This window comes from Simochromis diagramma, unplaced genomic scaffold (assembly GCF_900408965.1).
Source record: "Simochromis diagramma unplaced genomic scaffold, fSimDia1.1 OVJJ01000387.1, whole genome shotgun sequence".
In the NCBI taxonomy this organism is placed as follows: Eukaryota; Metazoa; Chordata; class Actinopteri; order Cichliformes; family Cichlidae; genus Simochromis; species Simochromis diagramma.
The window spans coordinates 5,717,608-5,731,912 of record NW_024387152.1 but is presented as its reverse complement, the minus strand read 5'-3'; the positions used below and the strand labels follow the sequence as shown (position 1 = coordinate 5,731,912).

General features: G+C 39.7%; 1 protein-coding gene across 7 annotated transcripts in view; it reads right to left on the bottom strand.

The window, feature by feature from the left end:
• Positions 1–14,305, bottom strand: part of LOC120743879 (TOX high mobility group box family member 2-like) — an 81,826-nt gene that overhangs the window by 57,779 nt on the left and 9,742 nt on the right. Inside the window, exon 1 of one of the 7 annotated variants that reach the window (XM_040047856.1) lies at positions 244–7,739. The exons of the other annotated variants lie outside the window; for them this stretch is intronic. The gene's annotated coding sequence lies outside the window, so the exon portion shown is untranslated. Of the gene's footprint in view, positions 1–243; positions 7,740–14,305 lie in introns of those variants that run through there. 7 annotated transcript variants of the gene reach the window in all.

The following is a 14,305-nucleotide window of genomic DNA, read 5'->3' as shown; positions in this document are numbered from 1 at the left end:
GCCCTCTAGAGCCAGGTGTGGATGCCACTGGAATTGAAAATTAATGTGAAATATAAACATAATACAAGCCACCTATGGCACAGGCAAGAACATGCTAGCATTTCATTAATCTCCGTGCTGCTATTGAATTCCTGTCTGCTGCTAATCTTGAACATCACTCAGAATTAAGGCCAACCCTTCTGGCTCCAGCAGCTTTCAACATCTTCATTAAAGCGACATAATTCACTAATTACAGGTAATTACCCTTTAATGAACAGTCCAGATGAATGAGCAGATATGCAGAGGAGGAGCAGCCACGAGGAGATATCCTTTTTCATTCCTCTAGGCCAAGAGCGGACTCTGAATGACCGGGTCCTACGACTTCGATCAGCGACAGCGGCCTAGTGAGAACAGGCTCAGCTGACACATGTACACACTGCGACCACTCGTAGAAATGTAGACACACCTGCACTTGGCAACGTCTGCTGGTCAAAGGTTGCAGATGAACTGTGCGCAGATGACTCAATTTGAACACATTTTTTCCAGTTTTCGTGTCTGTCCCTCAGTCTGCCCGTATACCTATGGAAATTTACCCCTACGAGTAGTTTAGCTGTTGTTTATCTGAAGCAAATGTCATCTCCAATCTACTATTTAATGTAACACATTTTAAAGGACTGCTGTGCTCTTGCTAAGTTGATTTTATAAAATCATTGGTTCTTATCCCATGCCGTCAAATACTGCTGCTCTGTCAGATGCTGAACAGATAAACACAAGGTGTCCTTGGAGTGGAAATATTAGACACTGGGAGATAAGGGTCCTCTTTTAAAGAGTGATAAAAATCTGCACTAGGATGTTAGAGTCACCCAAAAGGCTCACTTTATTTTTACTCAGTGATTTGCTTTATTTTCCCACTTTGCATCTATTTCTAACTAAACACTAAAAACTACTCAGCTAGGTTTGGGCAGTTTAGGTTTAGGAGGACAGGGTTTTAGCTGAATTATCCCCTTTTGCAATTTCAACCCTCTGCATTGAAAGTGACTATGTAAATGTTATGCCAAGGGCTCGTTTACAAGCGTTATGCATCAGTACCAGAATAACCTGAGGAGTTCGTTGCTCCAAAGCCAAAAGGACAACCTTGTGTGTATCTGTAAGTCGCCGGCACCGTATAATAGAGCAGAGTTCTGAATGGGCCAATTCAAGACAATGAAAGTGGCTGTTGGGTGACCTTATTAAAAACTCTTGTAAAATCGTACACTTTATAGTCACTTTACCCTTAAAGGATCTTTAAATTCACAAAGCAACACTATTTTCTTCCAGTGTCAAGCTCTACAACAGTGTGCAACTATGTTTGTGTCAATTGAATCACTGCAGACTAACCCTGTCATCGACCTGAGTGCGAAAAGCAGTGTTGAACCCAACATGAAATGTGGGTTTTCCCTGTGTCAATATTTAGCAGGACTATTACTGACACTGTTAAGAAGTGAGATGTATGACATATTTGAGGCTGTAATGTGTCTAAGTGGGCAGCTTTTCGAACAGTGAAGGTGTAGGAGGTGTAGACTGTAAAGTCAGAACAGAGCACTGCTCAATGTTCCTTTGTTGTTTAACTAGAGGAAACAAAATCTTTTTTTTCTTTCTGCCTCTCTCTCTCTGAAAAGGAACAAGCGAAAAATGAGATTGATCTAACAACTTGCCAACAGTTAAGTTTCTTATCTCGGGCTTGCAGAAGAAAGTCCCTACAAGAAGAATGTGCACCAATTTTCCTCTCTTTCTGATTCTTCTCCTCCCCCTCTTTTACCGTCTCTCGTGCCAAGTGGCCTATTTTTACCCCTCCATGTGGCATCTCAGGGTTTTCCTTGTCACCGCCACGTTTCCTGTCATCGTGTGTAGGTACAGTTGAACAGTGCAGTTACTGCAAAGGCCCTGACACTGACTGTTTCTCTGTCTTCTCAGATGTGGTCACAGATCTTTGTCTTCACATCCAATGCACTGCTGCCTTTTTTGTCTTTCACACCCTATAGTTTATTCATTTTGAAAAATCGCCTCTGTGCTGTGCTAGACTGTTCAGCTAAAGCAGGAATATTGGTCTTTATCCTCAATTTGTTTGCCATACATTCATTTTTCTATCGTTTATCTGAGTTTGGGTCATGGAAGCAGCAGTTTAGGCAAAGATGTTCAGACCTACCTCGTCCTCCTCCATCATCTGGGGGGACACCGAGGCCAAATCAGCCGAGAGATATAATCTCTCCAGTGTGTCCAGGGTCTGCCCTAGGCCTACTCCCAGTAGGAAAGCCTTTAAAACCCCTCACCTAGGAGGCATCAAGCAGGCACCCTAGCCAGAAAAATGAACTACCTCAGCTGGCTACTTTTAGTGTGAAGGTGTAGTGTTTCTGCGTTGAGACCCACCCGAATGCCTCTAAGGGAGTGCCCAGCTATCCTTTGGAGGAACCTCATTTTTAACGCTTGTATCCGAAATCTCATTTTTTAGTCTGTACCCAGAGCTCGTGGACATAGGCGATGTTACGCCTGTAGATTGACTAGTAAATAAATAACTTTGCCTTCACACTCAGCTCTCTATTTACCACAACAGACCACCAATCCATTTGTCCACTCCTCTCACTCAAGACACTTAAACTCCCCCACTTGCAGAAGCAACTCCTCCCTCCCTGACCCGGATTGAGCACTCCCCTTTTCCAGCTAAAGATCGTGATCTCAGACGTGGAAGTACTACAGAACCTAAATTCTTCGGTCTCAGGATTAGGATTAAAATATTTATATATTTAGATTATATTTAGACTATGAGGACCTTCTATCCTCATAGTCTAAAGCATGGGCCTATTTATCATATTGCCATATGCAACAACACAACACTGTGTGTTTCCTCTAGCAGAAATGTGCAGCATGTGATATACTGTACTGCGTGGCACAAAGGAATAATTGTGTTCTGGTCCTAGGAGAGTTGCAAGAGGAGAAATATCAACACAGGATGTATGGCTCCCAGCCTTATGAGACAATCCAGTTATGAGTGAGACCAGCTCATGGAGATTACAGCCATGTCCCAAAATACACAATATCCAGTGATTTGTAGACATTTACAGTGTACAAAGTGTCTAAACTGTTGGAAATTGCAGTCTCAAGAGTCGACCCATCAGTTATTTGGTTGATATGGTCTCATTCGAATAAGCAGTGGTTGGTCAACGGTCAGTGTTACTCTCACAAGGAGAAAAGTGCTACATCAACAACCTTTCAGGGTCGATCCATTGTTTTTGGAGGCAAGTGACTATGAGAAACTGGGTGTTTGTTTTTTAAATAGATTTTTAACTAATTGAAACCAGGTCAATGAAGCTGTTTTGTGTCTGCATTATGTTAAAGGAGATCACCAAAAAGTCAAACGTAAACTTTGTGACAGCTCAGATCACAGGAGCATCAGTTACAGCGAGACTAAGCTGGAAAATTTACAGTGTATCACGATGGGCATTCTGAAATGAAAGGCCCATTCATTTAATATAGGCTATCTGTGTTTTCTGTAGATCTTATCCATATGGGCACGTGGTTTCAGTATGCTGTTAGACAAGCAGGCTGCAATGATGACTTTGACACCAACAACAAATGTGCCTTGGGATAACATTTTGAAAGAATATAACTGATGCTGTGAATAACGTTTAAGTTGCAATGAATTTAGGTGAGCAGCTTTTTCGAACTGTGAACGTGCAGGAGGTGTTTGTTAATGTGATTTTCAGGATGTAAAAACTGCGCTGCCTGACCTTTATCAAAGCAGTCTTTTTTTGGCTTTCTTCTGTATTTTCTTAAGTCAGCCCATATCATGTCATACTTTTTGAAGCATTTTGATACCACCCACCTGAATAACTTTTCTCTCTCCAAGGCAATTAAATTTCAAACCATTCGAAATCAGATCCAGATGCACGTGAGCGACTAAATTTCCTCCACAAAACACAAATATACGTTATATACCGGTCAGACTCAAGATGGTAAACAATGAAATGCCAACAGACAGCCTGAAGTTAGCGGCCTTCTTTGTACTTCACGTCTCCTCTTGTGTGACACACACAGTGCCTCTTTTGTTCTGCCACTCACTGCTCGTGTTACAGTAGAGCTCTAATGCACACAGATCGATAGCATACTTTCCATTTCAACACGCTGAGCTGATGTTCGGACACACAGTTGGAATTGATCCGGTTCTGTCAACACGAAGTTTTAGGTCTGTATGTCTTCTTATGGAAAGTCTTTAAACGAAAAAAAAAAAAAAAGCTACAATTCACAACTTCACATCTGCTTACAGCTTAATGTTGACATCTACATTAGGCATTCAATAACGGCATTGCTGATGACATTTGGCAAGGTCGGTGGGGAAACAGAGCTGTGGAAACAACTCTACCCATCAACATCAAAACTGAACATGTGGCCCCCTCATATGAATAACATTTAAAAACAAAACAAAACCTTCTTTCCCACTCACAGAAATTTTATTATTGGAAGAAAAACACACTGAATCAAGTAAAACTTTTCCATAACAGCTGTGAATTGATATGACTATAAATACCCTAATAAAACCCTCAGTAAAGGCGTGTACACAAATCAGCCACAACGTTAAAACCATGTGCCTTTTTAGTGGTTTAGGTGATTTGCATCCAAACAGAAAAAAAAGTTGCTTTCAGAGGATCCCCCCTCACAGAGCAACTCTAACCCATATGGGCATGGTGGTTGGAGGTTGGATGCAACTCTTTTTTCTGGTGCATTCTGTGGAGGCTTGATCCATTGGAAGAGAGATCTGACACCTTGGCTGGGATTAAACCAAGTCTAAAGTCAGGATTAAACAGTGCTGTTAAAACCTGACTTTAGGTGGGTGGTACGGATCAAAAGTAGTATCCACATGAATGCCAGGGAGCAGTGTTTCACAAGAAAAAAAATGTATTCACTTCATCTGTTGGTGGTTTTAATGTTGTGACTGACAAGTGCAGATATATATATATATATATATATATTAAAACACACAAAAAACGCAACATTAACAACAAAAACCCTGGTTTCAGGTAACCTGTCTGAAAAAGAAAACAAAAACCAAACCAGCAAAGAAAAAGTCAATTTCCTTCCCCTACAAGACGTCCAACCCATGCTAGCAGGGTTTTTCTGTTGTTTTTTTTAACCACAAGTGAAAGGTGCAAAAACACCAAGCATATTTCAAGTAAGCTAAACTATTAACCTGTACTGGTAGTGTGCAAACTGCACACAGTCTGAAAATACTGTCTTCTGAAACCTTTGCTGGCAAGAAGGTAGATGTCAGGCTTGCTGCTTACACTCCAACATGTACACCCTGACAGACGGACTGCAAGATTATCAATATTGAGATCACGGTTATTTGTTATTCACTGATTTCTACTGACAAAAGTGTTTTTATTGTGTCATGTAAACGCCACGTTGCTTTTTAAATCCTTATGCAACAAAATCCGATGCATCTTGGAAGAAAAAAAAATGCACCAAAACGTAACAAGAAATCAACAGGGAACCGCCTTCACCTTTACTTGTGCTAAATTAAGAAATAAATCTTTAAAGACAAATAAGGTGTTTGTCAGGCCTAAGTTAACCTGTTTATTCACCTTCATGTGTACCTGCATGATGGACGTGAGCAAAACTTCTAAAGCCACTTTAAGAAAATAACTGCATGAGTGGATAACATATCTTTCATCCATTCAGTTGACCATTTTCTCAAAGCCTTTGTTGCTCTCTGAGAATTTATTTCTGGCCACATGCGAATGGTTAGTGGTCATTTGGTATTTCTGAAATGGATCGATACCCTGACGTGCTGTACAGGCTTTTATGAACATCTCAGCTCACGTTTGATGATTCACCTTAGCAACCACCGCATTGTTTTTCTTGGCCTTGCACGCATTCATTATACAGTTTGTGGTGTAACTTCAGGTAGTTGAATGAGTTAGATGTGTTGCTTTGCAGTTCACACAAAGACCTATGGACTCTGCATGTCATTTGCTCTCGGTTGACATCACTTGCAACAAATCTAAAGTATTTCCAAACAGCAGCTGATGATCCACTTCGAGGGACAAGCTGTTGACCTTCTGCTGTGCCTAACGTTTGGATTTTGCTGTATAAATCTATTTTTTTTTTATTAGTGTTACTCATCCAGACTAGTCAAGAAAACTTGCAGGGAAAGGTTATGATGCTCAGGCATCGATTTGCCTTTTCTTTGTGTTTTATTGTCAAATTTTCAATATTGCCCGATCATGTTCATTCAATTTTCAAAATTGTTCATGAGATAAACAATCTATTAATTTGAATAACTGCACAATCAACACATACCATATTACTGTACAGAAACAGAGGTGTTTATCCTAAGGTTTTGGGATAACTTAGTATGTTTCCTGTCTTTACATGTTATGTTACAAATAATTATTTGGGTGAAACACCTTCCTGGAATCAAAACTTAAATGTCAAAGCATGCCACGTACATTAACAAGTCGCCACAGGCTGTACAGCATGTCATTACACCTTTAGACTATTAAAATCTGTCTTTGAAGATCTCAGGTGGCTAATCTACACTGCTGTTTATTAAAAAAAAATAGCATCAGGAAACAAAAGAATGCTTGTCACTTCTTGGCTATAAATCATATAGTGGTCTTTTAAAATGATGCATTGTAGGAGGAAACACTTTAAATTTTTGAAGGTCTCTGCCCACACAACACAGTAGGTGCTTCTAAGACAAAGATAAAATGTTTTCGGTGATAACAACAAAGCAGCTTTTCTTGGTTCGATGAACCAAACCAGCAGTTTCTGAAAGGCAGAGATGGAGACAGAAACAGAGAAACAGAGAGCACTAATATCATTACCTTCTCTTCCTGGCATGAGAGAATATTCAACCAATAAAAAAAGAAAAAGGAAAGAACAAAAATCAATCGCACATCCCACCATTTCATTTTCCATGTAATTAAATCATTTAAATGTTATAAACAACATGTAAACTCCATCAATGACTTTGAGCCATTTGCATTTTTAATCAGGCCAGATTAATTCTAATAAGCGTGCTGGGCTAAGGCGATGACAGAGCAGGCCTATTGTGTGTCTGTCACACTCATTTAATTCTGTCATTATGTCCCATATCCTATTATGATAATTGGCTTTTTATTCTCAATCAACAACCAGCCAAGGCTATTAAGCAATAATCTCTGACTAGACCACATTTAACCTTAACCATGTTAGAAGTTTGCTACCTTAAAAACACGCGGCTGATAAAAGCGAAACACAAAAACAGCCTTAGGTTATTCAACCTGGCTAGTTGCTGTAAATGAAAAATGACTGTCAAGAAGCTGGATGTTGACACTTGGCATATGGTGTAAAGCAAACACATTAGACAGAGGAAATAGGTATCACCATCTTCCCCCTAGAAAGTAACTAAGCAGAGAAGACGAATGTGTCTGATGTGTTCAGCCATTTCCTTTGCTGTCTCTCTGGGGAGTCACTTGAAAACCAAATCTCTTAAAAAAAACCTGCAGTTTAATTGAACAACACCACTGCAAACAAACAGGGGGAGACTTTAGCCACGGAGAGAACCAGAAAGCCAAATATCCCAGATCTAAACCTTGAAACGAGCTCCAGAAAAATAAGCAACGGCAAAATATATGTCTTAACTGCATATATGTTCTAACTGCACTACTGTATAGCTCTGTGTAAATAATCATTCTGTACATACGATAATTTTTAATCCTACAACTGTTTACAACTTGCATAGTTCCCATTTCTGTATAGCTGTATATCTCAGATTTCTGTAAAGTTATTTATTTCATATTCTGTATAGTTTTTCATATTTATATCCTGTTCATATCCTGTACATAGCTTACAGCCTGTACACTACACTACAGCCTGTACATACCTATAGTTATAGAATATTCACAACATACTTCATACCGTGTACATTATAACATACCATAATAGACCCATTTCTGTAATATACTTACATATCTATATTATTGCTAATATATATTGTAATATATCTATATCACTAAAGCACTTCTGGATGGATGCAAACTGCATTTCGTTGCCCTGTACCTGTGCATGTGCAATGACAATAAAGTTGAATTCTATTCTATTCTATTCTATTCTATTAACGATTCACCGCTGACAGACTGATAGCAGCTGTAAGGCAGAGCAGTGGGATTTCTTTTACTCTTGAACTTCATTCATTATTCATTTAGTTCTGAGTGCTTCCTTAGTCCCCTTAAAAGGAGAACCAAATAAAAATTAAGTGTAATTTCTGGCACTTGTTGCTGGTAGAAGAAAAGCTCTCAAATTTTCTCAACTGTCTGTGAATTCATTTTGCCCTCATGACCAAATGCCGGATACGGTACTATAGCTGTTCTATAACATGTCTAGCACCACGGTCTCCTGAAACTACATGTTCTATACAATAGCATTGCCTTGCAGAGCAAAGAACACCAAAGGCCACAAATAATGTGGGGCATTCATGCAAATATGTAGGACAGAAAGTGCCAGTCACTTATAGTTACTACTCAGGACTTGAAGCAACCCACTTGTGGTCAGGTACATTTTCAGCCTAGTCACAATACTTCCTTGGTTAAGTTATGCTGCATTTCTTTGAAACAGTCAAACAGGAAATGTGCTTTTCAGCTGTCGTTGACAGTTATCTGGCGGCCACAATATAATTGTAGAGTAATTAACTGCAATCTACCATTCTGGGAAATGGCGAACATGGCGTCATCAAGGTTAACTCTTGCTTAAGATGGAAATTCATCTAAACCTGCTTAAATGATGAAAGTCTATTCATAATGTTTTTTTAAAGCTTGAAATTTCGGAAAGACATATGCATTTGTCATATTTTAGAACTCAGGTGTAATATTGACACGTACAGACATAAATATTAATGCTACAACATAATTTCTAATTATTTTTTATTATGTTATTACCCTTTTGCGTGACTGTTTTTAGGTATGCTACCTCTCAGTTATTTCCTATGTTCTTGTAATGTTATGTGTACCTGAGGTTGACTAACAAGCTTGGCTGACCTTTAAAAAAAAGTCAATTTATCATACTTACCCATATAGTATTGAACACTTTTATTTATCTATGATATTGTCATTGGTTTTGTCAGGGGGGCCAGCGTAACAATGGAAAAAGCTGCCGTCCAATCAGCGACTAAAACATTCACAGCAAACAATGCCAGGAAAGTGGTGGTGGTGGGGGGCTGGAAGGGCTTTGGTTCAACAGAAGCTGTGATGCAATTGACGGTTGGAACTTTAATGTTCACAGTGGCTTCTCTTTTCTTAACAAAATGCTTGTGCAGTCATCTCACTCATGTTCTTAATTCTAAAATTAGCCCTGGAGTACAGCAAGCTGTCGGTGCTGATTTAGTTAGACAGGTACAGCGAGAATGTATAAATTTTTTTCACAGGGGAGAAAAGTGCTTTTTGAGGTTTCAGTATGCCCCACTTTGCCTATATCCCTGCATTAGCGTCTTTTTGAGAAGCCACTTGACACCAGAAGAGATTTTTGAGAGATTTTCTCTAGTCCTGAAAGACAGATGCAAAAAAAACTAAAAAAAGCATGGCTCTTTTCAACAGCCCAATAACATGTGCTCTGCTTTATTAAACAATGAAAGTCACACTTTCCCAACTCTCACTCGTTACTACTGTGAGCTATAACGAGCCTAAACTCTCTGCACAGCCGTTTCACACTCCCACAAGCAAATTCGCTTTTACCGCCCTAATGACTTAATAGACCATTCCATTTCACAGCCAGACCTCATGAAAGTGCCGTATGGGCTCATCATTTACATTTTACTCACTATTTATCTGTAAAGAAGACTTCATAAGTTGACTTTTGAGTAAACATAAGGTGAGTGTTACTATGGGGACGCGGCGTGTTCCTCTGTGCTCCGTGGGACTGTGGTCTGTTCCATTGTGGCAAGAGACAACAGCTGTCTTTACCTTTGGCAGGCAAACAGACTCATTAAGGGCAGCCATGTTTGTTTTTGTGCCCGATACCTAGCCCTAAGCAAACACTGCCATATCTCCACTCCACAGCCCTTGCAGTCTCAACATTTCCTTCCCTATTGTGAAGGGAGGCCCTGGCATGTTGAGCTTGCTCTATGTTTTTCTTTTTTTTCTTTTTTCCCCCCCTACAAGCTTTAGCCAAGCTGCCAATTGCTCTCAAAGAATGCATGCTTAATTGAGAAATTTAGTCGAGGTTCGAGCTGATGAAATGCAGAAATGTAAGTAGTACACTGCAGAGATGCTATGAATGTTGTGTATGCGTTATATACATAATGTATGTCATTATACTGCCTGATATCATATCTTCTGGTATGTCACAAGAAAGCTTTCTTTGTTTGTTGTGCCGTAGACGTGATAAAGGCGTCATTATTTGGTCTGCTCACAGCTAACAGTAAAATCTGCAGTGAAAGGTTTCATTCGCATATTTTCTCCCCTCTCAGCAATGTCTGCGGCTTGAGTGACAAGGCAGGTTGAATTCATAACGCTTTGACAAAAATTCCATTTAAGAGGGAAAATGGCATTGAATGTCATTCCATTACTGCAGATGGCAAACATGGGAACACTTTAACCCAGAAGGCATTCACATTAACTTATACAAAACAGCAGAGAGACTCTTTTTTGGGGCGCTCTCTCCTAATATATGTACAGTACTGGCGTATTTCCAGCCAGAGCTTTTCAAGAGTAGTCCTCCAAAATGTACTCACTTATTTGATTTCATCCCTTTTCACCATTTGTCAAAGCCCAAAGTCACAATGCATTGTGAAATGACTTCTTAATGTGGAGTAATGAGGCTGTCATGGCAAAGCAGTCTCTGCTTGTTTGAGTTTGACTCATGTCGTAGATTCAATTAAATCAGCTGAAGTCAAGCTGGCCCCAGGCCAGATCGGTAATGCTTGACCTCATTCAAACAATGCTCAGACATATTGAAACAATAAGAGGAAGGGCCTTGAGTCAGTTGCAAAAGCAAACCCCACTAAAAAGCGATAAGGTAGAAAAATTACTGTGAAGTCACCAAAGTGTTTGAAAATGAAATAATCATGTAGGCATGCATCCTCGGGCCAGATCTGATGTATATTTTTGGATGTTGTTGGTGACAGACTTTTCACTTGTGTAAAATCTGACAGGACATGACGGCTGTTTTTGTATTTGGAGGCATGTGCTGTCATCAGAATCATGGATATAATGGATAAACGTCCATATGAAACATATTTAAAATAGAACAAACATAGAAATGTGGTAAACGCAATCTTAAGTTGTAAATAAAAGATAGAATATCTTTATCACCAAGTGTTCTGGTACTTCCTCCACCTGTAACTGAAAAGAAGATCGCTTTAGAGATAAACCCACCTAACAGGTTTTAAACACAGCTGGCCCATTTCTTCTTTTGGAGGTTTACTCGTCCTCAGAAGGCTAAACTGATTTATTTGGATGTTGAAATGCCTGGAATCTAAATCATGACACAAACACTCCCAAGGCTATGTAAACAACCTTTCCAGTTCCAATGCACACCCATGCTTTCTGAGCAATAACTTGAATGCCAAGGCAAGAAAGCATTTCTCACTTTTAAAGGGGTCTCCACTGTTACAGCTACTAAGAAGGGCGCTCCTCAACTTGTGCGGCTATCTTAGCCTCTGCTGTGAAAGCACACTCAATAATGTCACATTTAGCATTCCTCACATGCAAACGTAAAAGCACAGAACTGACAGTGATATCCTGAGGGCTATGTAGAATAAACAACAAAATGAGACAACAAAATCAAAAGGAAACATCTTGCTTTTCTCACTCTTGTTCCTCTATTTACTAGAGCAATAGCAGTTACAGTAAACAGAGCGCACAGTCACACACACACACACGCGCGCGCACACATTAACTGCGTCTCGTTAAGCGTCATTCCCTCTGGCCTTTATTCCATTAGAAATTAAAACTCGGGACAATTAGTGGCAGATTGGTCTCAGCTCAGTACGCCATAGTCGCACTCTCAAGGCTTCAAGATGACTTAATTACCGGTGTGTCTGAAAACTGTGAGATGGCAGCACACAGTGAATACCTGGAGCAACTGTCAGCCACAACAAGGTTGAATAAGTGAAGAATGAACTTCTGCTATACACCTGAGAGGAAAAAGAAAGGACAATCATCCAGAGACAGAAGAGATGATTGTGAGCTTAACGGAATAAAGACACTTTTTTGTTTTGCTACAATTTGAGACTTACTTTAGTTTAGCATGATGTGAGTTAAGCACTGAAAAATTACAAACTACATAGAAAATGCACAACCCCGATAGTCTTTGATTATTTCTTGGGATGCCTCATAAGGGAGGGAAAAGGTCAAATGTCGGTGAGTTTATATTTCTCTAGGCACTCATTTCCTTATATAGGACATTTGGTATTTCACTCTTGAGTATTAGTTTGTCCTTTCCTCTGGATGGAAAGCTTTACTCACTGACGGGAATTACCATTTGTGCACATATTCCTTATACACTGAATATCAGCTGGTCACTCTTTAAAGTAGCAGTGCAGGTGTGTTTCCATGCAGACACTTCAGTAGTGCAGGCAAACCTAAATTAAATATGTGTGTCTCCATACTGTATGTTTCTGTGGATGTGAATATAGAAAGTGAGATATTTTTCCAAAGCCATGAAGGAACATCAACAATAAACTGGGATTTTTTTTAATGTGCTTCATCACTCTCCTTATGACAAGGACACAAAGCACATTTTTCTGTAATTGAACCAACCCTAGTTTATGTAACGACTGACCGTTCTGCCCTTCAAGCTATAGTGAGACTGAAAGAGCGATTTGATCGCTACATGTACTTGCTCTTGTCATGTGACACCATGTCCCATTATATTGTGATGTTGTCTCAGGAGGAGAGGAAATGAAATGCCTTGAAGCTATGTGGGAAACGTGCGTGTGTGTGTGTCCACGAGCATGCACATGGTGGGGCTTCAGAAGAAAAAGTGAGCAAGTACGAGTCTATCTGACCCCGTGCATGTATCTGCGTGTGGTCCTGGTATCAACTTGGCCTTAAGTGTCTTAATTTTGGAACTTATCCATTCCTAATCATTGCCCATATTGGCAGTCTTTATGAACAGTTTCATCCAAAATGTATCAAATGATTCTGTGAGACTGGCATCACGATCCCACACTTTAGGCATCAAACACCATGTTAGCCTTTAAATAAATAATACTGACAAACAGAAGAATAATCTGATGCTTTGAGGCTCGTGGGAGGATACTAAAAATATTAAAGAATTATCACTAGCACGGGGTATATTGACGTTAAAACTCCAGCAAGACTGAAAACCAATACAATCTCTAACTTCGCCCATAGCACAGGTTAGAAAATTACAACGATTTAAAATGGATGTTTGTATAGTCAGGGAATATCTAAATGATCCTGTAACTGAGTCTAAAGTCAAGGTCAAAATTCTTTCAGACACAAACGTGCTTTGGTTTGACCCCTGGCTCAAAAGTCTAGATTCAATGTATCTCATGTTTACTTAATTTCACAGTTAAATAGCATTTCGTCTTCATTCACCTCTTTTCAATCACTTTGTGTTTATAAATCACTTTGCATTTAATTAGTTATCGTAAATCTCTTTCTCTCTTCCAGACTTTGTCTTTTGTCCCGTCTCCTTCCCCTCGAATGCCGGAGGTTTCTTCCTGTTAAAAGGGAGGTTTCCATTCCCAGTGTCACCAAATGCTTGCTCAAAGGGGGTCATCTAATTGGTACGGTTTTATCGTGCTTTGGCACAATATAAATTGAATTGAATAACGTGTCCTTCAACGTGTCTTGACACACTGGACTGCAGGGAGATTGCGGTCCTGTTGTAAAGTGTTGGTTTCTCAGTTTCTCCGATTTGCATTTACGCGTTCTTTCGCTTTGTTTTCACTAGATTTTTTTTTCTTTTGCTTTCACTCGCGGGTAGGGTTTAGGCATTAAAAGTACTTGCTTGGGCTTTGCAAAGAGACTGTGGTTTCAGTTAAAGTATGCAACGTTAACCCTGGTGTTTGAAAATTTAAGCTTAAGCCTAAACAGTGTCTTGAATGTGATGCCAAGGGTCCTGAAAAGCTGGAAGTAACCCGGTGCATCAGAACACTAACACCTTGTGTATATCTGTGAGATGCAGAAAGCTGTGACAAAACAGCAGTATTTGACACCCCAGCGTCTGTGTGTGTGTGAATGGACTGGCCTGACCTGGATAAATGATTATTAGTGAGCCCTCCTATTGTGGCTGTGCATATTAATAACTCGAGTGCAACACATGTGGGTAACCACACATTACTAAA